Below are 23,246 nucleotides of genomic sequence, written 5' to 3' on the forward strand. Positions count from 1 at the left end.
AGCTGCCTGAGAAAAGGTGGGGGAGGGGAAGAGGAAGGGCAGCCCAGTGTGGCAGGCCAGGAGAACGCAGAGTGACCCAATGACCCGCAGACCTCTCCCCCAGGGAGTCCTGTGCCACCTCCTCCCAAGCCACCAACCTGGCTGCTGGGTGGTCTGGGCACATGTGGTCACAGTTAGATGTTGATTGAAGCAAAATTGTTATAAGATTAGGATATTTAAGGTAACCTTAATTTGCACCGCATTACTGGGATTTTTGAGGATAGAGCTGAGAGATCTGCTCCGGTGGAAGGGTGGGAGCGAGGAGAACCGTGGGCCTGCGGCAGGTGGTCTTCCTTTCTCTAGTTCCATGAGTGAGGCCTCTGGCAACTGAAAAGAAAGAAGGAGGGCTAGACAGAGGGAAGGACTTCCCAGGGGTTGTAGAACCAGGAGTCTGGTCCTCTACCAGACGTGGGAAGTCAGGGGCGGGGATGGAGGCTGCAGAATCTCCAAGGCGCTGGTGGGACAGACATTTACCAGCACCACACCCCCTCCCCAAGCTACTTGCACACCCATGACCACACATCTGTGCAAACATCCCCCCCTCCCCTCGGCTTGCCAGACAGATGGAAGGGTGGGGTGGCTGGAGCCCAGAGAGTCTTCTTATTTCTATAGATCAAGTTAGAAATTGAGAAGGAAGGGGAGGCTTGTGGTAGCAGTGATTACAGTTACTCGCACTTACTTAGCTGTCGCTGTGGGCCAGGCTTGTGTGAAGCCCTTTCTGTTAACTGTCTCTTCTAAGGGGTTCCGAGTGTGGCGGGAAAGGGGAGGACTGGGGAGCCAGCCCGCCGCAGGGAAAGACTGGCAAAGCCTGTGCCGCAGTTTTCCCATCTGCAAAATGAGCACAACAATACCAATCTCAAAGGGTTGTCGTGAGCATTAAATGAGTCAATCTATGTGAAGTGCTCAGACTAGCGCCTGAGTAAGAGCCCTGTGAGATTTAGCTGTTGCTATTAAAGACTATCATGGTATAGCTCAATGGATTGTGCATGGGCCTATGAACCAACAGACTGTTGGTTCGATTCCCAGCCAGGGTACATGCCTGGGTTCCAGGCCAGGTTCCCAGTAGGGGGCATAAAAAAGGCAACCACACATTAATGTTTCTTTCCCTCTCTTTCTCCTTGCCCTTTCTCTAAAAAAGTAAAATCTTACACACAAAAAAAAAGACTATCATTAACCCCCTTTTAAAGAGGAAGAGGGGGAATTTTGAGGTTTGGGGAAATTAAGTCACTTGCCCACAGTCACAGAGAGGCAGAGCAGGGATCCAAACCCAGGTCTGCTCGACTCCCCAGCTCATGCTCGGAACCACCAGACAGATGCCAGCACCGGCTGAGCCAGGGGCTGCGCCAAGCGGGTCACACGCCTCATCAGCTTCAGTTTAACCACCCACCCTATGTGATACCTCCACTCAGGCCCAGAACAGTCCCTACGTCCTTTCTGGCCAGTCTTTGATTCTCGGGCCAGAAAGACACAGCTACTTGTCCAAGGCCACATGGCAGGTAACAACAGACAAAGCCAACCCATTGAAATCCAGACACCACCAGAGACAGACCAAAGGTGGAAGCCCCTGGCAGGTGGGGTGGGGAGTCTGGCTGGGAGTCTGGGCTGGCCCAGCCCAGACTTCTGGCTCCAGGATACTCATTTCCTGCCTTGAGGTTTCTATGCGAAGAGGCAGCTGTGGCAGGGACATGGCGTGGCTGTCTCGGTCGCTGTAGGAGGACGGGCAGCTGAGGCCCACCTGGAGGACCCAGCGAACATGGGGCCACAGAACAACAGGTCAGGCCTCCCCGGGCTGGTTGGCAGGAGCAGGCCCTGTGCCCTCTGTCCCTGAAGGGCAATCGGCAGGGGTCAAACAAGGGAGGGGATGGGAAAGGTGTGTGCCAGTAGAATCCGGCCAGAGGCCACAGGAAAGTTTGCGAAGTGAGTCAGGAAAGTCAGGGGTGAGATCATGGGGGACTGGCAGAGCAGGTCTGAGTGTCCGTGTGTGTGGAGTCCACAAGAGCCCCTTCCTCAGCACAGTGCACCCCCCTTGTCTGCTTGCGTCACCACCCCCCTTCCCTGAGCTCTCTCCTCTTTCCAAGAACAGCTCACACTCAGAGCTAACTGCTCTATGTGGACTCACTCTCGGGTTTAATCTTCGCAAGCCTGTGGGAGCCTTGCAGATGAGGACGCTGAGGCTGCAGAGGTTAGTTAGGTACCTTGTTCAAGGGCACCTCATGCAGCTGGTGAGCTCCTGGACTTGAGCCCAGGCACCCTGAGTCCATAGTGTCAACCTTAAGTCTAAGCTGCTTAGTTCCCACCCCTCCCTGAACATTCAACCGCCCTCTGATCCCCATCCAGGGCCTAGTTTTCACACCAGCTCTGGGGGAGGGCCTCATAGGTGCCTGCCAACCAGGTCCCCTCCTCTTCCTCAGGCTGGTTCCCCTGTGGTTCCTCTGGGCCAGCTCAGGCCGAGAGGCCATACCCGAAGGCCCTGTTTAGTCCCCCCGAAGGACAGGAGGTGTCCCGCCCAGGGTCTGGAGGTGGGCAAGGGTGAGAGGCCCCACCGAGGAGTGGCGGGGCTGGTGTGTACCTTGGCAGGGGGACAGCAAAGTGGGAGGCCCTCAGAGGCAGGCGGGAGGAGGGGGACGGGGTGACGGAGGCAGGCAGCCTTGGGCCTTCCCAGCTCCTTTTCTGGACCTGCCGAACACGTGCACGCATGCGTGTGTGCACACACGCACCTCTGAACCCCCTTCTCTCGGCCTCAGTTTCTCTAGACTCCCCCACTGCACTCGCTGCCTCCACATCCGCCCCTGTGGCTGGTCCTTTGGCTCTCGGAGCCTCATTCCTGTCCCTGACTGCCACCTCCAAGATCAGCCCCTAAATTTCCAGTCCCAGAGGGTGCTCTTCTGTGATCTCTGACCCTGGAGGCCTCCCTGGCTTTCTAGAAACGTCTGCCTCTGCCTTTGTCTTCTGAGTCTCTGTTCTCCTGGTTTCTTCCCGCTCCCCAGCAGCACCTTCTTTGCCTCCTTCGCGGACCCTCTTCCTCTGTGCTCCCTCTGAATGTCCACCATGCCCGAGCCGTGGCCTGGCTTCCTCTTCTACCGCACACTCTGTCCCTGGGCGTTGTCCCATGGCATCGGTCACCGTCTGCCCAGCTTGAACTCCTAATCTGTGGCCCAGAAATCTCATTCCTGCCCTGGCTGGTGTAGGTCCACTGATTGAGCTTCTGCCTGCAAACCAAAGGGTCACTGGTTCAATTCCCAGTCAGGGCACATGGAGGCTTGGTCCCCAGTTGGGCTCATGCCAGAGGCAACCAATACATGCACCTCTCACACACTAGTTTCTCTTCCTCTCTTTCTCCCTCCTTTCCCCTCTCTCTCTAAAAATAAATAAATAAAATATTTAAAAACAAGAAAAGAAAAGAAACTTCTCTTGTGGGTACATGAAGTCCCACAGGCACGTCCAGCCCAGACAGCCCCTTCCCGTTGCCTAGTCAGAAACGCGGGCACTGCCCTGGATACCGCCCCTTCGCCCTCACCCACATCCCGCCTGTTCCACCTCCTCAACTCCGCTCGCACTTGGCCCTTTCCTCTGGCCCCCACGGGCCCCCTCTCGGACCAGCTGCGACTGCTCCAGCAGCCTCCTCACCCAAGTCCCCCGCCTCTGTCTTCCTCCGCACAGAATGGGGGCGGGGGCGCTTTCTAAAGCACAGTCCTGCCCAGTCACTGCACTGCGGCAGTGTCTTCTGTGGCTCCCATTTTCCCGAGGGTGAAGCCCGAGCAGCTCGTGGCCTGGCCTGCAGGATCTCGTAGCCTGCAGCCCCGTCTGCCTCTGACCCTTCCTCCACCCGCGGTGCGCATCCCACCGCCCCTCCTCCCTCGGCCTAGGTCACCACTTGCAGGAAGCCCTCTGTGGCCGCTCACGGATGGGCCGCAGCCCCTGCGCTGCCCCTTCCCGGCACTGAGAACCCCGTGCCGCGCCTCTCCGCCGCCCGTGCGCCCTAGACGGCAGCCCTCGGGGGCACGGGCCCCGCAGGCAGAGGGTGAGCGCGCGATGCGGGACCGGCTGGTCGGGACGTGTGCGGCTGTGGGGGTGTCTCGGGACGGGTCCTGGGGCGGGAGGCAGGCCCACGTCGGGGCCGAGCTGGGCGCGCGGGCGAGGCGGGGCGCGGGCCTTGGCCGTGGCTGTGGAAAGAGGAGGGTGGAGGCCCCGCCCCGCCGCGCCCCTCCCGCCGCCCCGGGCCCCCCCTTCCCGCCCGCCCACTCCGGCAGCCGCGGGGACGGCGGGCAGAGCGACGCGGAGCCCCGCCGGCGGCGCGGACCCCGACGACGCCCCCTCCTCGGAGACCGCGCGCTCGGAGCCTCCCTCGAGGGTCGGGAGCGGCGCCCCGCGACTGCCCTGCAGGTACCGGCGGGGAGGCTGGTGCGGAGGCCGGGTTTCCGGAGGCTCGCAGGGCAGGACCGGCCCGCGCTGCCCCGAGACCGTCAGGGACTGCTGGCCCGGTGCCTCCTCGGGCTCCGGGAGGGGACGGGATGGGGACTGGGGCCCGGGGGTCGGCGGAAGGATGGGGGAGCCCATCCCCTGCCCTGCGCCTAGTCCCTGCTCCCCACGCAGAAGTCGCCCGGCAGGACCCAAGATAAAGCCCCCTGCTCTCTCCGTCTCCCAGAAGGGGGGCTCCCTGACGATGTGGCTCAGCGTGTCCCTGCACCTCCAGGATTCTTCCTTCCCACCTGCGGAATGGGAATGACAAACCTGGGCAGGCAGGTGGAGGAGACAGGAGGGCGAGCGTGGGGGCCTTCGCTCGCGCTCCAGCCCCAGGCGGCGAAGCCCCTCCGCTCTCGCCGCTCTCGCCGCTCCCCCGACCCCCACCCCCGCCTCTGCCATGGCTGGTTTGCTGGCCACCTTCCAGTGTCTCGGTTTTTCTGCCTCTGTCCTCACGTCCCTCCTATTCTAGGTGTCCCGGCAGCACCACCCACTCCCCGCAAACTGGAGACTGAGGTTTTTCGGAATGTCCCTGCGGGAGGCTCGGCACCTCCCCCCAGCTCCAGACCGAGGCTTTGCAGGGGTGAGCGTCGTGCCGAGCCCAGAGGGACTGGGGCAGGAGACGCTGCTCAGGGGCCCCTGGACCAGAAATGCTGTTCAGACCGAGGAGCCCGGGAAAGGCCGGCCTTCCGCGTCTGCTGGCCGTGTGTGCTTCTGCGTGTGAGCCTGTCAGTGTGTGCACTTGCCGGGTGTGAAGGGCACAGCGAGCGTCTGCCAGTGTGTTCTTAATGTGTGTGTGTCAGTAGGTGTGTGAGGCCCTCAGTGTGTGTGAGAACATGCTGGGTTCCTGACACAGAAATGCCACTTGACCTCTCTCTGGGGGACCTTGGCAACTCCAGCGTCCTTCCTCTTGCTTCAGGGCCTTTTGCTAAGGCCTGTGCCTTGTTTGGTGGCCCGGGTCCAGCCCCTCCTCAGAGTGCCCTTAGCAAAGGCACCCTCCCAGGAGCTGCCCGCAGCAGTTGGATGGTCTGGGGGCTGTGGGGCTGAGGTGGCTGCAGGGGCAGGCAGCCTGGGCCCTCTCTGGGGCTGATCACCACTGCCCTGGGCAGATGGAGGCCCTCAGGGAGCCCATTCTGGGGCCCAGGGCAGGCACCATGGCGAACTGGCGGTCTGTGCTAGGACCCAGATGCCCCCAGTGCCTCCTGCTGGGCTGGTGAGCACGGACAGACCCTTGAACACAGTCACCCCCAAACGACAACGAGGACACATCACAGACATTCTCACACAGTCGCACACAGCGACTCTGCCTCCCGCTGACAGTCACATACAATCACCCAGGTGAACATGCCCCGCGGAAACGCACACCACCAAAGATGTTGAAACAAAGACAGGGCACGTGCAGACACACGCACGTGCCCAAACTCCTACAGACACACGGCAGCCTCACACGGCCTGGCCAGAGGCACTGAGACAGGAGAACACACACACATGCCCTCACACCCAGACACACTCACCAGGGGCTTTCTCTCTGGTTTCACATTGTCCACCACAGAGAAAATGAGTGTTTCTGCTCTTTGGCTCAGAGGAAGGGGAAAGAAAAAAAAAAAAAAAAAAACGGAAGCAAATGTGTCTGCTAGCAAAAGAGAAGGGAAAAAGCCCTGGCTGGGTAGCCAAGTTGGCCAGCGCACGGTTCTGATACACCAGGGTTGCAAGTTTGACCCCTGGTCAGGGCACATACAAGCGTCAACCAATGAATTCATAAATAAGGGGAATAGCAAATTGATCTCTCTCTCTCCTCCTCCTCTTTCCTTTTCTCTCTCTCAAATAAATTTTTTAAAAAGTTTATCAGTGCCCTGGCTGGTGTGGCTCGGTGGATTGAGTGCTGGTTTGCAAACTGAAAGGTTGCTGGTTTGATTCCTGATCAGGGCATGTGCCTGGGTTTTGGGCCAGGTCCCCAGTTGAGGGCATAAAAGAGGCTACCAATCAATGTTTCTCTTATACATCAGTGTTTCTCTCCCTCTCTTTCTCCTTCTCTTCCCCTCTCTCTAAAAATACATAAGTAAAATCTTAAAGTAAAAAAGAAGGGAAATAAGGAAAGCTTTAAAAAATTGTATCAAAAAGAGAGAGAGAGTAGGGAAAGACACCGGACAGGGCTGTCAGCCCGAGCGCCCCTCACTACCACCCCCAACCCGGGCCTGAGCCAGACCCCAGCTTCCCTGCCCTGCTGCCTCCCACACCAGATGCCCCCACCAGTGGCAGGCATGGGGCTCCCCTTGTAAGAAAGTGGGGTCTCAGGTGAACTGGCCCCATTTGTATGAGGAGTTGGGGTGGGAGAAGAACTGAAGGGCACAGCGACCTCTCATATGGGGCGCAGCTGTATCTCCGGGTGTCTGTCCAGGTACATGGTGCAGGCCACAGTGTGTGTCAGGGAGGGGTGGTCAGGGAGGCAGCAGCTGGGTAGGGCTTTCTTTCTTTTTTAATATTTAGTTAGTTAGTTAATTAATTAATTAATCTACTTAAAAGAGGGAGAAAGAGAGGGAGAGAAACATCAGTGTGTGGTTGCCTCTTGCGCGTCCCCTACTGGGGACCTGGCCTGCAACCCAGGCCTGTGCCCTGACTGGGAATTGAACCGGCGACCCTTTGATTCCCAGGCTGATACTCAGTCCACTGAGCCACACCAGCCAGGGCCTGGCTAGGACTTTCAAGCCGACAAGAACTTTGCCAGGTGCAGGCGGTGAGGGGTGAGCGGGAGGGCATTCCAGTCCGAGGGAACAACGCTGTGTGAGGAGGTGTGGCGGTGGGGAGCTGCAGAGTTCTCCGCAGGGCGCTCGGGACAGTGAGTAGTCGCTGGCTCACGCCGTGGGGAAGTGAGTGGAGGGCAATGGCAACCACTTTGAGGCCAGATTTCTAAAGGTCTTGTCCAGAGAAGGGGCGTGGGCTGCGGAGTGGTGCAGTCTGGCTGTCACTCTGGTTTCCCTGGGGGTCAAGGACAAAGGGGGGCTTTATAGTCAGGAAGGACGGTGTTGGGAACTGAGGTGTGAGGTTGCCTTGGGGATGAGAGGAAGAAGCAGATGGAGAGGAGTAAGAGGAGACTGGACAGGCCTCGGTGGCTGATGGGTTGGGGGGATGACCAGGGGGCAGGCCAGGTGCCTTGTACTGGGTGACTGGGGCCTGCCCCCAGAAGAGGCAGGTGAAGGGGACACAGAGGTTTGGCCCCAGGGACTGGTGTGCTGGGATGGCAGGGGTCTGGGTGTTGAGCGTGGCCATACACTGGGGCAGGGCGAATAATGTCTGGGAGGCCCGGGGTATGGACAGAAGCCCAGGGGGTGTGCAAGATCACACGTGTACACTTGAGTGTCCAGACGTCAGCTAGGGAGGTCACACTCCAGGACAGGGATTTCCAGACCCACTCTGTCTGGAGCGGGTCTGAGTAGGGCAGGGCACGCAGTGAGCAGAAGAGATGGTGTTGGGAGCCAGGCAGGTCTTGGTTACCTTCCTTGTGACTCTGGGTAAGGACCTCCCAGCTCTGGGCCTCAGTTTCCCCATCTATCAAATGGGAATGCTAATACTTGTCTCCAGGTTTGTTTTCCCAACGGAGGGCTGAGGGGGGGGGTCCCAGCTCACACGAGTGACCAGGGCACAGCATGGCAGTCTCTCCCAGGTGTCTGGTCAGCGTGTTATACCTGTGTCATTAGATCCTGGGCAGGGACTCGGGGGTCGGGGGACCTGGCTCTGCTTCTGTTTAGATTCTTGGAAAGTTTCGAATTGGGAGGTGACTCTTCCCATGCAGCCTGGATGGCCTAAGATTCTTGGCTCTTGGAGGGCAGAACAAGGGGTGGCAGAGAGTTGGTACTTCGCGGGGAGAGCCATGCCGCATTACGGGCTCCTCTCACGGACGTGTGTGTACCGAGGCTCTGAGAGGAACTTGCCTGATGTCACTCAGCAGCCAGTGGCAGGGCTGAGCCCAGAGGCCAGGACCCTGGGCTCAGAGCTCCCTTTCTCCCAGAGCACCTGGGGTGGAAGGAGCCTTGTCCCCTGAAGTTCTCTAATTTTGGTTCTTCTTTCTGTCCCTTTGGAGGAAGGGACCAGTAGAGTTTGTGTCTCATTTATTCTTTGTAACAGTGCTGCAGGGCTTGGTGGCCCATTTAACAGAGAGGGAGGTAGAGGCCCCAAGAGGTGGGTTAGCTGGCCAGGTGTCCCCTTGCTGAGTGCTGGGCTGGGATTCACTCCAGGTCTGTGACATGCGCAGCTCACGCTCCCACTGACCCCTGGTCCCTGCGCTCTGCTTGGGTTGGCGGGGAAAGGAAAGGAAGCTCGCTTGTCAAGCATGGAGAGTGCACCATGCATTTTCATAGCACAGCTGAGGTGCTTTCTGAGGGGTGAGGAACCCCTTTTCAATGGGGGAGTAGAGGCATGAGAAGGTCAGGCCCGGAGCGAGCCCAGAAGAGTGAGGGCTGGGCTGCTTTGGGTTTTCTAGTATCCAAAATGTGCCGTCCCCATGGGCCCTGTGAGGGAGGGCAGCCTCCTGGAGGATGGGGTCCTGGTCTCTGGTTTCAGAGCTGCTGCGAGACCTCAGGTGAGCTCTCCTCTGAGTCTCCTTCATCCCACCTGTGAAATGGGTCAGTAACACCATCCCAGCTCTCCTTAGAGCCTGTGGCGAGAAGCGACATAGATCACGGGGTGGAGGAGCCACTTCTCCTCTCCCACAAGGTCTCAGGAGGTCTGCCCACGTCTAACACGCGCAGCCCTCAATACCCAGAGGCTTTCTGTTCTCTCCTCCCGCCGTGGTGGCAGCCGGTGGATGCACAGCTTGGCGTGAGCTGGTCAGGCCACGCTCCTTCTGACCCGCAACGGCGGCTCAGCTCGCGGCAAGCATTCTTCTCATAGTTCCCGGAGCCCAGCAAATCCTGCTGCTTAGCCTGGAATGCCAAGCCCCCTCCCGCAGCAGTAGCAGGAGCTTAGGTGGAGGAGCTCCTGGGGGTGAGGCAGGAGGGGCTGGGGGACCCCACCCCCAACACATCATCCGCAGCTACAGGCCGCTGGGAGCCCACCCTCATCATCTGTGGCCTCGCAGCTCGGGTTCTAACCTCGTTGGCTGGCTGGGCGCACTTGGGCAGGTGACTTCCCACTGGGCCTTGGTTTCTCCACCTGTAGAGTACGGTTTATATCTAACTCACAGGGCTTTTGGGGGGGGTCATGGTCGTGATGGTCAGAATAATATGCTAACAGCAAACATTTATGGAATGTTCCTTTATGCCAAGCACTGCTTGGAGGCTACTGTGTGAAATGGACTCGTTTAACCCTCACAAACGCTCCACCAAGTGGGAATAGTTCCCACTTTGGAAGCTGAAGCGGAGGTGCAGACGAGTGAGGTCACACGCCAGTGAGACAAGACATAGAGATGGGAGGAGAAGGCATGAAACTGGGCTCTTAATCCATTGCGAGTTTTTATTTTTTAAAAGATTTTATTTATTTATTTTTAGACAGAGGGAAGGGTAGGAGAAAGAGAGGGAGAGAAACATCAACGTTAGTTGCCTCTCACATGCCCCCTACTGGGGACCTGGCCTGCAACCCAGGCATGTGCCCTGACTGGGAATCAAACCAGCAATGCTTTGGTTCGCAGGCCAGTGCTCAATCCACTGAGCCACACCAGTCAGGGCCCATTGTGAGTTTTTAAACAAGACTCAGCCCCAAGCCTGCTCGTGGTGGAGGCTCAGACAGCGGGCAGAGGCCGGCTATTCACCTCAAGGTTCTCAGCGTCTCGGTCTGGAAAGTTGGGGTGAGGAGGCGGGCCTGGGGTCCTGGCCAGCCCCCTTGGGAGGCTGGCAGCTCTTGGAAGCTGATGGGGGCTGGGGGTGCCTCCTGTCCCACCCACATCTGGCCTGGGATTTAGGTGGCGGCAGGCTCTGTGTAAGGAGGAGATATCACCAGGGAGGCGCTCTGGGAGGGGATTAGGGAGGCAGCTGGGACCGAGGTTAAGAACAGAGTCCCATTGAAATGGGCTCAGGCACTGCCCCAGCTTCCTCTTTTGTAGGGCAGAGGGGGCTTTGGTCGACTGGAGGGCACCCCCGAAGCCCGTGATGAAGGCTGCCTACTCTGTGCCTAGCCTTGCGGGCCCGTGTTGCCACCTGGGTCCAAGTAGCCCAGGTAGGGGTGGAGAGGCCAGGAGAAAGACCTGTAGCTGAGGTCTCCAGGAGGCCCAAGTATACAGGGTTTGGCCATTTGGGGGCGCTGGGCAAGCTCCAAGGTTCAGAGCCCCGCCCTTTCCTTCCTAGCCCAGTAATCTCAGAGAGTGGGTGTCACTTCTTGGGGCCTCAGGGCTCCTCTTCAGAAAAATAGGACAGCAATTCCGGCCTTACACAGTTATGGGAGAGTTGATGAAAGAATGCCCGGAGCGTGCCGAGTGCTACGTCTGGTGCATAAAACGAATTTAGGATTTAAAGGCTAACATGTCCGGCAGGGATGGGGAGCCAGTTTAAGCTGGGCCTGGGGTCTTTCATCCTGGTATTCAAGGCATTTCACCTGCTGACGCAGCCAGCTGTCTCACCTCAGATCACCTGCGTGTAATGGAGAGGTGAAGAGCGCCAGCTTTGGAGTCAACAGCTAAGTTCAAAATCAGGCTCTGCCCTGATGGGCTGTGTGACCTCCGGTCAGTTACTAACCTCTCTGTCCTTTGGTTTCCCTGTCTGTTTAAAGGGAAGACAAGGTACTTACTGCACTGGATTGTTGTAAAGAGTAAATTAAATAACCCATGAAAAATCTCAGAACAGTGCCTGGCATGTACTAGATGAACTATCATTGTTAGGTATGTTTAGTTAGTTTATTTGTGTTTGTTTTTTTTTTTTTTTTAATTTTCATCCCAAGCTTTGGCCTCTCCATACCCTCATACATGCTGTTTCCTTGGCCGAGAAGGATTGCCTTCCCATGTCTTCACCCAGTTAAATCCATGTTCATTCTTCAAAATTCAGACCCAGGAGAAGCCGTTTCCCCTCCCGGAGCCTGATGGGGGGGTGAGGGCAGGGCCAGAGCGGCGCGGGTAGAGTTAGGTGGTGAGGCCCTCGCACGGGGCGCTGTCAGCCAGCGGGGCCCTCAGACCCACCTGTGGGCGACGGCGTTCAGAGCAGCGGGACAGAGGCTGGGCTCCACTGAGCCGGAGAGAAGGCCTGGGAGCCGCTGGCCTGGGCATCTGGCTGCCTGTGCAGCGAGAGACAGGGCCGGGCCGTCAGAGTTTCCATGGGAGCGGGCAGAGGCAAACGAGCGGCTGGGGAGAGAGTGATGCGGCTCGCAGGTCTCCCTGCCAGGTGGGCTGGCTGTGTGTCCCCTCCCCACCCACCCAGGAGTCACGCCTGGCCTGGACTACAACCCCAGTCCCCCTTCCCCCATGGACAGCTGTGTAACCCAGACTAGGGCTTGCGACAGCCTGGCATCGTGGTTGATTGAGGCAGAAATGGGAACCTGGCCATTCAGGGTCCTGACGACATCACCTCCCCACAACCTTCCGTGGCTCCCCATTGCCTTCTGGAGGAATGCAAACAGCACAGAGTTCAAGGCTCCTCACTGGGCTGCCTCAGCTCTCTCAGCTCCTGCCCCTCCTCTCAACCCCATAGCTCTGGATCTTCCCTGAAGCTGCCAAGCAGCTTCCTACGGCCAGAAATTAATTTTCTTACTTTGTCTGTCTTCGGACCCCTACTCCCCTATCAGGACCCAGCTCCAGTATCCCTCTCTACCTGAACCCTTCTGGGGAAACTCGAGGGGGAGGCCGTGTTCCCTGCTCTGTGTTCCCACAGCCAGAGATCTTGGCCAGTTGTGCGGTGGCCACCTGTCTAATGCCTCCAGCTGGTTCAGGGGCAGGGCAGGGGTGGGGCCATTTCTGTGTCCCGAGGCCCAGCCTAGGGTGCCCCACACAGTAGGCATTTCCCCGGGCAGGAACCCGAGCCTACAGTGAGGCCACCCCAGCGCAGGGCCTGTATGTGGTAGGGATTCCTCTAGTACAAGGGCAGGCTCGCAGAAGGACCCTAGCACCGGAGGAGCTCCATCACATGAGGGCCAGGCACCCTGTGGACACTGCTAAGGATGCACAAAATGAATGAAGGGAGTCATGTCCTGGCTCCCTAAGAAGAGGGGTGAGGGCGGGGCCGATGGCCCAGGAGGGGCTCTTGGTAGGAAGCCTGTGGTGGGCACTGGGGTACCTGTGAGTTAGGGCAGGAGGCGTCTGGGCTCCTGGAATCTTCCTCACTGTTTCTCTCTTCCACCCTCAGGACTCCCCTCTGCTGGGACCTTTAGCGGCCCCTCCAACCTGAAAGGTAAGCTGGATTGGGGGCACCTGGCCAGCGACATCGGTGCCTGGGTGAGGCCATTGCTGGCTGCCGTCTCACGTTGCTCCCTCCTGCAGCGGCGGAAGCCCCTCCCAGCCGCGGGATGTCCAGCAGGCAGCCCCGCTTGCAGGTGACCTCAGCTCCCTGCGGCCTGGGCTTGAACATTTCGGCCCAACTCGGAAGCAGCTTTTTCTCATTTATGAACTATTTCTCTCTGGCTCCTTGGCGTGGGCCTGTGTTTGCTCGGCCTGCCCGGGTGCAGTGGCCTGGCTGTGCTCCCGCCGGGCCCCCTCCCTGCCCAGCCCCTCCTGCCGCAGCCGCTGCCTGCCGCTGCCGCCGCCACCACCGCGTGGGGAAGCCACGAAGGCCCAGGAATTTTGGCAGGCGTGGGGAGGCAGCGGGCGGTGGGTGGCGCTCCGGAAAAGGCTGCAAATGTGAACCAGAAGGCGAGGGATTGGCAGTGAGGAGGCCCTGCCTGGCCTGGCCTGGGGCCTGGGGGTGGCTGGCTCTGGGGGACGGGGGGTGCGGGGGACCTTGTCCAGTCTCTGTCAGAAACTCAGGGCCTCTGCTGGGAAGCGAGAGTGATGGCACTGGCCGAGGCACGAGCCCCAGGACCCCTGGCCACCTGCCCGAGCTCACGCTGCCGCCCTGGGTCCTGCCCACTGCTGGGCCTCTTCTGGGTCATCTGCCCCATCCGGCTATTCCTATCCCCCTGGACACTTAGTTACCCCAAGATGCTCCTCCCCAGGGGAGTGCTGGGGGGTCTGGTCTCGGAGACGAGCAGAGGCTGGGTGCCTAGGTGGCGGACCTAGTTCCCTGTGGGGAGGGAGGTTCACCACTAGCCCCCTCCAGCTCAGAGCTGAGAGGAACTCTGGAAGAACCACAGAGACAAGGGGGTCTGGAGCCAGAGCACCTGGGTGGCGGACTGTAGTAAGTACCCGCTGTGAGCCAAGCCCCAGTCAGGGATGAGGTGGGGGTGTGGCCAGAGGCGCCTCGGAGGAGGAGGTTCCCCCTGAGGGAGGTCAGGAAGGCTGCTTGGAGGAGGAGGCATTTGAGCTGGTTCTTTTCTTTTTTAAGCAATATTTATTTAATTATTGTTCAAGTACCATTTTCTGTCTTTTACTCCCATCCCACCCTAGCCCACCCCACCACCCCACCCCCATCGTTAAGCTGGTTCTTAAACAAGGAATAAAACATTTACCTGGAGGAGAGAGACGGGAAAGGGCAGTCCGGGCAGAGGGGAACATGCAGGCAAAGGCGGGCGGGTGGGTGCAAGGAAACACAGAAGTTTGGAGTGTCTGGATTCAGGGGTGCAGTGGGCTCCTCATACCCCCTAAAAGTGCCTGTTTTCCCCAAGGGTGAGTCCTTGGCTCTCATCCAGCCGTAGGAACCCTGTTGGTGTAGCTCTATCTTTTTTATTTTAATATTTATTTATTTATTTATTTATCTTTAGAGGGGAAGGAGAGGGGGAAGAGAAACATCAATGTATGGTTGCCTCTAGTGCATCCCCTGCTGGGAACTGGCCTGCTGGGAACTGGCTTGCAACCCAGGCATGTGCCCTGACTGGGAATTGAACCTCGATCCTCTGGTTTGCAGACCTGCGCTCAATCCACAGAGCTACACCAGCCAGGGCGTGTGTAGCCCTATCTTTTAAAAAATTGTTTGTTTGTTTATTTTAGAGGGAGGGAAGGAAGGGAGAAAGAGAAAAACATCGTTGATGTGTGAGAGAAACATGGATCCGTTGCTTCTTGCATGTGCCCCAACTGGGGACCTGGCCCGAAACCCAAGCTTGTGCTTTGACTGGGAATCAGACCAGTGACTTTTTGCTTTGTGGGATGACACCTGACCAACTGTGCCACACGGGTCAGGGCTGTAGCCCTATTTTTACCTCCAGCCTCTGTCTCTCTGGAGTCCCAGACCCACAGGTTGTCTGCCTCTTGCATATCCACCCCAGAAATGCCACCGGGCCATCTTCCTTGCCTTGCTGTTTGCTCTGCTCTCAGTTTGGAATGTTCCACCGTCGCCTGCCCCTCAGGGCCCATCCCTTCAAGCCTCCTTCCAATGCTGCTTCCCAAATTGAGGTCCCCTGGGGTCTGGGAGCCTCACCTGTGAAGGCGAGGCTGTTCGGGCTGTTGGAGGGACTGGAGCCTGGGGGAGGCAGCACCCCTGGCCTGCCATCTGCCTGCATAAAGAGGCGGCCCCCAGGCAGCCCTGCCCCAGCCTGCCACCCTCTCCCCACCCACCTCCCAGATGCCAGGCAGCCCTTTGGTTTGGGAGCAGCCCTCACACTTGCACATTTAAATTGGAGGAGGCCAGAGTCCCATACTGGTCCCTGAGGACAGAGGGCTCTGCTCACGGGCACTGGACCCCACGGGCCCCCGTGCTGACCTTGTGGGGCTGCTCAGGAATCATCAGGGAGGTCACACACGCACCTGAAGTTAGCATGGGCATCAGGGCTGTCGGGGCCAGTCTTTTCGGGGGTCCCATCAGGAGACCAACAGCGAGAGATGTGCAGAGCCTGGAACTCAGACGGGGTGTAGGTGCAAGCACATAGGAGAGGGCAGAGAAAGACAAGCAGGGGCCAAGGTTGCGCGTTCAGTTCCTGGTCAGGGCACATACAAGAATCAACCAATGGCCCTGGCTGGTGTAGCTCAGTGGATTGAGCGCGGGCCTTCGAACCAAGGGATTACGATTCGATTCCCAGTCCGGGCACATGCCTGGGTTGCAGGCCAGTTCCCAGCAGGGGGCGCCCCCAGCGAGAGGCAACCATACATTGATATTTCTCTCCCTCTCTTCTTCCCTTCCCCTCTAAAGATAAATAAATAAAATCTTAAAAAAAAAGAATTAACCAATGAAGGGATAAATAAGCAGAGCAACAAATTAGTGTCTGTCCCTCTCTCCCCCTCTTCCCGTCTCTCTCTAAAATCAATGAATGAATTTAAAAAGTAATTTTAAAAAAAAAAGAAGACAAGCAGCCCTGGCTGGTGTGGCTCAGTGGATTGAGTGCCGGCCAGGTCCCCAGTGGGAGGTGCATGAGAGGCAACCACACATTGATGCTTCTCTCCCTCTCTTTCTCCTTCCCTTCCCCTCGGTCTAAAATAAATAAATAAAATATCTTTTTAAAAAAGATTTTATCCACTGAGCTACGCCAGCCAGAGCTAAATAAAATATCTGTTTAAAAAAAGACAAGCGGGACCGCTGAGACGGGCAGGCGGATGGAACGGTGCATAGAGACAGGAGGAGACGCCCCAAGAGATGCCTGGGACACACAGGCAGGTGAGGACCTGGCCTTAGTGACGGAGAGACACAAAGGAAGGGACGGAGGTGGGTGTGGCGCCCACCCCCATGGCTCCCTCACACAGAACTCTTAGTGTGTGCTCCCAGTCATGATCTCAGGGCTGTTCGGGGCTCCACCCTTTTTACCCCCCTTCCCATCTTAATGAATTCACCTCCTGCTGAGTGTAAAGTGTGCCTCCTCCTCCTGGAAGCCATGGGAGATTTACACGGAATTCATCGTGTTGGTACTAGGGAGCCACTGGAGAATGCAGAGCAGGGGAGGCGCATGGGCAGAGCAGAGCCGAAGTGCGGTCCACAGACCAGAGACAGGGCTCATTAGAGGTGCAGGTTTGGGGCCCTACCCCACCTCCGGGATCCCTGGGGGCACCTGAGAGCCTGCGTTTTGAAAAACCGCCTGGCGCACGCTAAGGCTTGAGGAGAACCGTGGCAGGCTCTGCGGACGCACAGACAGAAACAGACACTGAGGGTGAGGTGGAGAGAGGCCGTTATGATCACGTCAGATGAAACGGATTAGCCATTTGATTGAACAAACCTTCAGTGAGTGTCTGGGGTGCACCAGGTTCTGGGCTGCGTGTTGGGAGGATACGAGGTCTCTGTGAGGGCGGAGACTGTGGGGAAGGAGAAGCAACAGCAGGGAGAGAAGCAGAGGAGGCAGAGTCCGCAGGATCGGATGGGGGTTTGGGGACCGAGGCACAGGGCTGTCTTGCACAGTTGTGTAGGCTGGCTACAGTGCAGGGACACCCGGGAAAGCGGTGCGTAGCGCCCGAGGTGGCTGCGAGGAGCCTTTTCTAACTGCACTAAGGCGTTATATAGGCTAGAGAAATTCGTTACTGCCCTGTAAGGAAGGGTCAGAAGTGACACCTGGGAGAGGAGGAGAAGCGAGTAACCGGGAGAAGGGAACAGCAGCAACATGGTGGAGGCAGCTGAGGGCCAGGCAGGTGGAGACGCTCAGCTGGAAACTGAGCACAGAGCTGGGGCTCAGGGGAGTGGTCGCGGCTGGAGGCAGGTGGGGCAGCCTCGGGAATGGGGTTGGTGAGAACTGGGAAATGCAGGAGGAACGTCCAGAGAGAAGAGGTGAGGCCTGCGCCAGCTCCTGGGGGTAAGCTGGGTCTGCCCGGCGGGCGGAGAGGAATCTGAGGAGGTGCCTTCCCCAGAACCGGGAGAGCAGGGTCCCAGGGTGAATTCAGTGCTGGAGAGGAGGAAGCAGGAAGGTCAGAGGGCAGGGAGTGAGCAGCGAGTGGTGGCTGAAGGGTAAAGACAGCTCTTTCAAGAAGCTTGGCTGAGAAGGGCTAGAGAGAGGAGCGGGTGGCTGGGGGTGGGGTGGGCCAGGAGTTAGGCCTGAGAGGACCTGGGATGGAGAGGCTGAGCCTGGGTGGGGGAGGGAGGCACCCACAGACAGTGAGACAGGCCCCTGTGGAGGAGCCTGGGCCTTGAGTGGGAGCCAGGACCCCATTCATTTAAGACTCGGGAAAGGAGGGCAGGAAAGACTCTCCACAAGCCGGGGGAGAGGTGGGGGGGCTTAGGGACTCAGGAATCCTCCAGAAGTCTGGGGCTGCCCGGGTGGGCCTTTGGGGGTGGGCATCACGCTCACTGTGTACAGAGGGCAGTGCTTCTGTTCCTCTCCCAGATCCTGAGCAGGCTGTGTGACCCCTGATCAGTTTCAGCTCAGGAATAGTCAGGGAAAAGGCCTAAAAGGCCAGAAAATGGACTTGAGGGAGCTTTCACAAGGTCCTGGCTTTGGCAGCAAGTCCCCTTTTGTAAGGGTTGGAGGAGATGCTGCTTTGCAGCAGGAGGAATTGAGGTCAGACTAATGATAGAACTTCCTGGCCAGCAGGGTAGCAGGACAGGGCAGCATACCTGGGGGTGCTGATGGCTCAGCTCATCAAAGTTTTGAGACCACTGAGGTTCAGAGAGGTTAATTCTCACTTGCCCAAGGTCACCCAGCTGGTGAGTAGCTGTGCTGGAATGGGAATCCAGGGGCTGCCGGGACCTTGGAGGGCCTTAGGGACCTCCAGGCTGGCCCCTGATCGGGAGAGACAGCGAGAAATGCTGCTCACCTGTTGACAGAACTGGAGGAGACAGAGAAATGAACGAGGCCAGAGGTCCAGGGAGAGAGCAGGGGGCAAGGCTGGGAGAGTGGCGAGCCAGGAGGCACAGGGGAGCAACGGGGCAGCGATCCCCAGAAACGCCTCCGCAACAGGAAGCGTCTCATAACATACCTGCGGTTTGGCCAGGCCCTGGGGCTGCCTGAGCGCTCCCCGGGCTCCCTCAGCTGCGGCCGTCCGCCTGTCTGGGGCAGGGGGCTTGGAACCGGAGGAGCCTGCCCAGGGCTGTGGGCCATCCTCCCACGGGGCGGGCGGGGGGGGGGGCTGCCGGAGCCTCACCAGCCACACCCCGCACAGTCCGTGGGGAGACCCCTCCCTCAGGTCCTTGCTATGATCTGGACCTGATAGCTCATCCCTGAGATGGGGTGGGGAGTGGGCAGGTCTTTAAATCCATCGGGTCCCCTGACCCCCTCTGCTGGTCACCCCTGGGACAGGCCCCTTTGAGAGAGGAAATAGGAGGGGAGGGGTCACAGTGAGCTGATGCCCCTTCCTCTCCCGCAGCCATGAGTTGGGGAGGAGTGGGGGGGGTCTGCATTCATGAGCCCCCCCACTCCCCTCAAGTGGGTCAAGTGGGTCTGCACCCATTTCTTCTTCCTGCTGGGGCCTATTCACAGCCCCCCCAAAGACCCTCCAGCACCACCCACTCCCAGCCAGCCTCCTTGGCCACCCCAGGAGGAGGGCCTGGCTGCCACAAAACGCTGACTTGGACAAAATGCTGTTTTACGGGGATTTGTTGAAAGGGGGGGAAATCCCCGTTAAGGACTTGCAGCTGTCCAAACACCGAGTCCACCCTGCTGCCGCCGCCACTCAATCCCCTGAATCAGCGTCTCCTCATGCACCCCACTTTGTGCCCCTGCCAGCCCAGCCCCTTCCCAACTGCCCTGGCTCTTGCCTTCCTTCCTAAGAGGTTACCAGAGAGGGTGATGGCTTGCCCAAGGTCACACAGCAGAGCTGGACTTGAGCCTTAGGGCCTGTCCCCCGGCCCCTGACATCCCTCTTGGCCACTGTTCCTTGCAGAAAGAACAAGGAGCAAGGGAATGAGTCAATCATTTTTTCTCTGCACCTCCGTCTCCAGGCAGGCTGTTCTTAGCTGAAGTTCTCTGATGGAGGCCGTGGGAATGTCCCTACCCCTTCCCCTCTAGCCTAGGGTGGGGGTGGCACTCCCAGGGCTGTGGGACAATTACCTGTGCAAAGTCTGAGGAAAGGACTGCGTTATTGGCATGACCTTTAAATTCGACGATGAAAGGAACCAACATTTATTGAGCATCACTGTTTGCCAGCCAAGTCCTGTGCTGGGCACGGACTGGGGGGAATGTGGTGGGTATAGAGAGAGTCGAGGAGCCAAAAAGAGAAACACGAGCTGAGATGGGGACCCGAAGGCATCAGTGGAGTCCGAGAGGCACCCAGCAGGTTCCCGACACCCAGGAGCAAGTAAGAGGCAGGCGGTGGAGACCAGTGAAGGGCACTGCTTGTGCAGGGGCCAGGGCGCCTCAGGGAGCCTGGGTGGGTGGGGGCGGGGGCTCAGGGCCCCCTGGCTCTGATGGTGGCTGGGCTCGGGGCAGTCTGCCCTGCCTGGCTGCAGCATCGCCCTGCTCCAGGGTGCGGTTTCTCTCTGCAGGTCCCGGAGCAGGCTGGGCACCTCTTCTCTTGACCAGGCACTGGTTCCCATCCCCCAGCCCCATGAGGACTGGCACATGCCAGCCTCCCCTCTAAGAGCTGGGGTAATCTCCCCCGCCCCCCCAAACCCACAGGCGGCTTGGCGCAGCACGAAAGACTTTTCCTTCATTTGCTTCTGTCTCTCAGTCTGGCTTTTCCTCCCTGGCTGCTCTCTCTTCCCCGCCGCCCTCCCCCACGGCAGGATGTCGCAGTGGTTAAGAGCTCAGGTTCCTTACAACCCTCCGTTCAAATCCTGGCTCCCACTCCAGACATCACTGTGTTTCTCCAAGCCCCAGGCTCCTCGTCCGCAGAAGGAGGAGTCCCAACAGCCCCTCTCTCCCGGGAGCGGGTGGAATTAAGCCACCTATTGAACATGCAGTACCCAGGCCGCTGCGAGCTCACTGGGAGCTGCCATTCTCCCTCAGACACTTCTCATTCCAGAGGCAGCACCTGCTCTGGGCTCCCGCAGCAGACCTGTCCCATTTTGGCCGAGGGGACACAGTACAGGTGGTGCTGAGATGGGACAAATTCAGGGAGCCACAGGGGGTGGGTCAGGGACACTCCCTGGAGACCCACATTGCCTAGGAGAAATGAAAGGTGGGGAGCTTGTGGGGTGCCCTGCCCCGACTCCTACCTAGACTTGGGGCTCTCCCTTTGGTGCCCTGTCTTTCTGTGCTCCTCCACTGTCCTCCCAGATGAGCCCGAGGCTGCCTGTGCCCTCGGTCATCCCCCACTCCCAGTGAGGCCTTGGCTCAGGTCCCCAGAGCCAGGGCTGTCCCGAGTCCTCCTACAGTGGTACCATGACCTTGGCCTTTGGTCCACTCAGACCAGAATGGCTCCCATCCCTCCCCCTGCTTCCTGCTGCATGCTCTGCCCCCTCACCTGCTCCCACAGCCTGCCGCACACCAAGCAGAACATTCTGGTCCTGTGAGGCTGTGAGCACTGCTCTCCCTCCACCCCTGGGGTCCCCCAGCTCAGGTGCCAGTGCAGGGGGGCCCTTTTCTTGCTCAGGAGAGGTGGGATGGTGAGGTGGTCAGGGGCTGGGGCTCAAGGATCAGACTGCCTGGGTTTAGGTCCTGACTCCCCACCCCTCCACATTCTCTCATCGCTAAATCAGGGCTAGCATGCTTCACAGGGCGGAACGCAGACGGGAAGTAAAACATTAGGGCCGAGCCCCGATCAGCAGCACCCGAGGACCAGGCCTGTGGAGTCCTGACGCGGATGGTGCCGAGGGCAGTCTCCCATGAGGCCTCGGTGCTCACACTTCCCAGTCATGTGTCCTGGGCAAGATTCTTGCAGCCTAAGCTTCTGTTTCAGGGTCTACAAAATGAAGACACAAATGTACAAGCCTTGGGAGGTGGGGGTCATTCAGAGGATTCTGTGAAGTGAGGTCTGCTAGGTCCTGAGCATGGGTCTGGTGCATGGGGCTGAGGCTCAGGGAGCTTCTGTGACCTGCCCAAGGCCACAGACCAGGTTGATCCTGGAGCTGGGATTCCAGCTTCACAGAGCTCCTCTGGAGCCCTGCACGCGCTCCTGCAAAGCTCTGCATGCGACTGAGTTAGCAGGAGCATTGGACTGCAGCTCCAGGTGCTCCTCGGTGACTGGGGGGGGGGGGCTCTGCTCCCCACACGCATCCTTGGGGTGCACGAGTCTCCCCCAAGCCCCTCCGGAGGCCAGGCAGTGGTGCAGAAGGGCCCCTGGGTAGGGCAAGGGGAGCCCAGAGCAGAAATCTGTGGGGAAATGGAATTTCCTTGGGTATGCAAAATGCCACGTAGTTCCCCATGCAAATATTGATGGGCGCCCCCCATGAGGTAATCACTATCCCTAGTCATCACAGCAGCCCTAGACACAGGTTGTTAGCCCAGCTTTAAAAAAAAAAAAAAAAAAAGCCCTGGCTGGTGTGGCTCAGTGGATTGAGTGCCAGTCTGTGAACCGGAGGGTCACCAGTTCCAGTCCCAGGCAAGCACATGCCTGGGTTGTGGGCCAGGTCCCCCAGTAGGGGGCGCGTGAGAGACAACCACACACTGATGTTTCTCTCCCTCTTTCTCTCTCCTTTCTCTAAAAACAGATAAATCTTTTTAAAAATAACATGTTTATTGAGATATGATTCATGTATCATATAATTGGCCTATATAATGTGTACGACTTAACGAATTTAAAAATGTACTCACGGAGCTGGGCACCCTTCAGCACAACCAGTTTCAGAGCATCCCCACCCCCACTGGAAACCCACACCCACTGGCAGTCACCCCCACATCTCCCTGCCCCTGCCCCGGTCGGCCTCTCACCCTCCCGTGGCCATCGACTTCACTGTTCTAGACACTCCACGTCCATGACATCGCGTCGTATGGTTTTGTGGCTGGTCTTCACTCAGCGCAGTGTCTGCACGGCCCGTCTGCCTGGTGGCAGGTTAGCAGGACTTCGCTGCTGCTCACTGCTCACGCCCTTGTGTTTGGGGACGCACCGCACTTTGTCCGTCCGCCAGTTGGCGCACATATGTGTTATTTCTACGTTATGGCTGCTTTTAAAGATTTTATTCATTTTTAGAGAGAGGGGAAGGGAGGGAGAAAGAGAGGAAGAGACACATCAGTGTGTGAGAGAGACATCCTCTGGTTGCCTCTCGCACTGCCCTAGCCAGGGACCTGGCCTGCAACCCAGACAGTTGCCCTGATGGGGAAATGAACCTGTGACCTTTCAGTTTGCAGGGTGAATGCCCAACCCACCGAGCCACACCAGTCAGGGCTTTATGGCTGTTATAAACCATGCTGCCATGGACGTTCATGTAAAACATTCTGTGTGGATACATTACCCCATTTTAAAGGTAAGGAAACAGGCTCCCAGAGCGGAAAGCTCTTGCCTAGGCGCCTCCAGCCGGTGAGTGGAGGACGCGGGCTGGCTGTGCCCGTCTAGAGCGTGTGCTTCCCCACCCAGGAGCTGCGCTAAGTGCGGTGACAGAGCTAGGTCAGGACAAAACGGAGTGAGGGGTGACTTTACGGAGGAAGGAATGACAGGTTCCCCGGGCCTTGCAGAAGGAGGAGGAGCGGGGAAGACATTGCAGGTAGAGAAGCAGTGGGTGCAAAGGCCCACAGGTGTGAGGCATCTGGGAGCTGAGCCCTAAGGAGTTCCTGTCATGGGGGGGGGGGGAAGGGAGAGGCAGAGAAAGGCGCTGTAGGTGACAGGGCTGGAGACACAGGCACAGGTGAGATTTAAAAGGCCTTCGTGTCCTCCTTTCTTCAGGAAGCTAAGCCATAAATATACGTTTTTAATTAAGTATATATCCATGAGGGTAAGTTTATTTCAAAACAATTTCTGGCCGGTGAGTTGTGTTTTCGTGTGCCTCATCGCGAGACAGTGCTGCGGGCGGCACCACACT

The 23,246-nt window shown here is 58.3% G+C and overlaps 1 protein-coding gene and 1 long non-coding RNA gene across 7 annotated transcripts in view; one reads left to right on the plus strand and one right to left on the minus strand.

Moving 5' to 3' along the window:
- LOC119052194 (uncharacterized) lies at nucleotides 1-4,849 on the minus strand. 2 transcript variants are annotated; one of them, XR_008390734.1, is made up of 3 exons: nucleotides 4,771-4,849; nucleotides 719-867; nucleotides 1-366 (listed from the first exon to the last, which is right to left on the minus strand). It is a non-coding gene; the product is annotated as an uncharacterized LOC119052194 (long non-coding RNA). The 2 variants fall into 2 exon arrangements; XR_005083080.2 differs by lacking the exon at nucleotides 4,771-4,849 and adding an exon at nucleotides 3,033-3,289.
- Nucleotides 4,034-23,246, plus strand: part of COL8A2 (collagen type VIII alpha 2 chain) — a 25,030-nt gene continuing 5,817 nt past the window's right edge. Inside the window, exons 1-2 of one of the 5 annotated variants that reach the window (XM_053660720.1) lie at nucleotides 4,034-4,060; nucleotides 12,759-12,803. The gene's annotated coding sequence lies outside the window, so the exon portion shown is untranslated. Of the gene's footprint in view, nucleotides 4,061-4,288; nucleotides 4,423-12,758; nucleotides 12,804-16,027; nucleotides 16,092-22,624; nucleotides 22,695-23,246 lie in introns of those variants that run through there. The other 4 variants (XM_037149703.2, XM_037149704.2, XM_053660722.1 and 1 more) reach the window with 4 other exon arrangements.

The sequence above is a fragment of the Artibeus jamaicensis genome, unplaced genomic scaffold, assembly GCF_021234435.1.
Source record: "Artibeus jamaicensis isolate MK-2021 breed Jamaican fruit bat unplaced genomic scaffold, CSHL_Jam_final scaffold_847, whole genome shotgun sequence".
Classification (NCBI taxonomy): domain Eukaryota; kingdom Metazoa; phylum Chordata; class Mammalia; order Chiroptera; family Phyllostomidae; genus Artibeus; species Artibeus jamaicensis.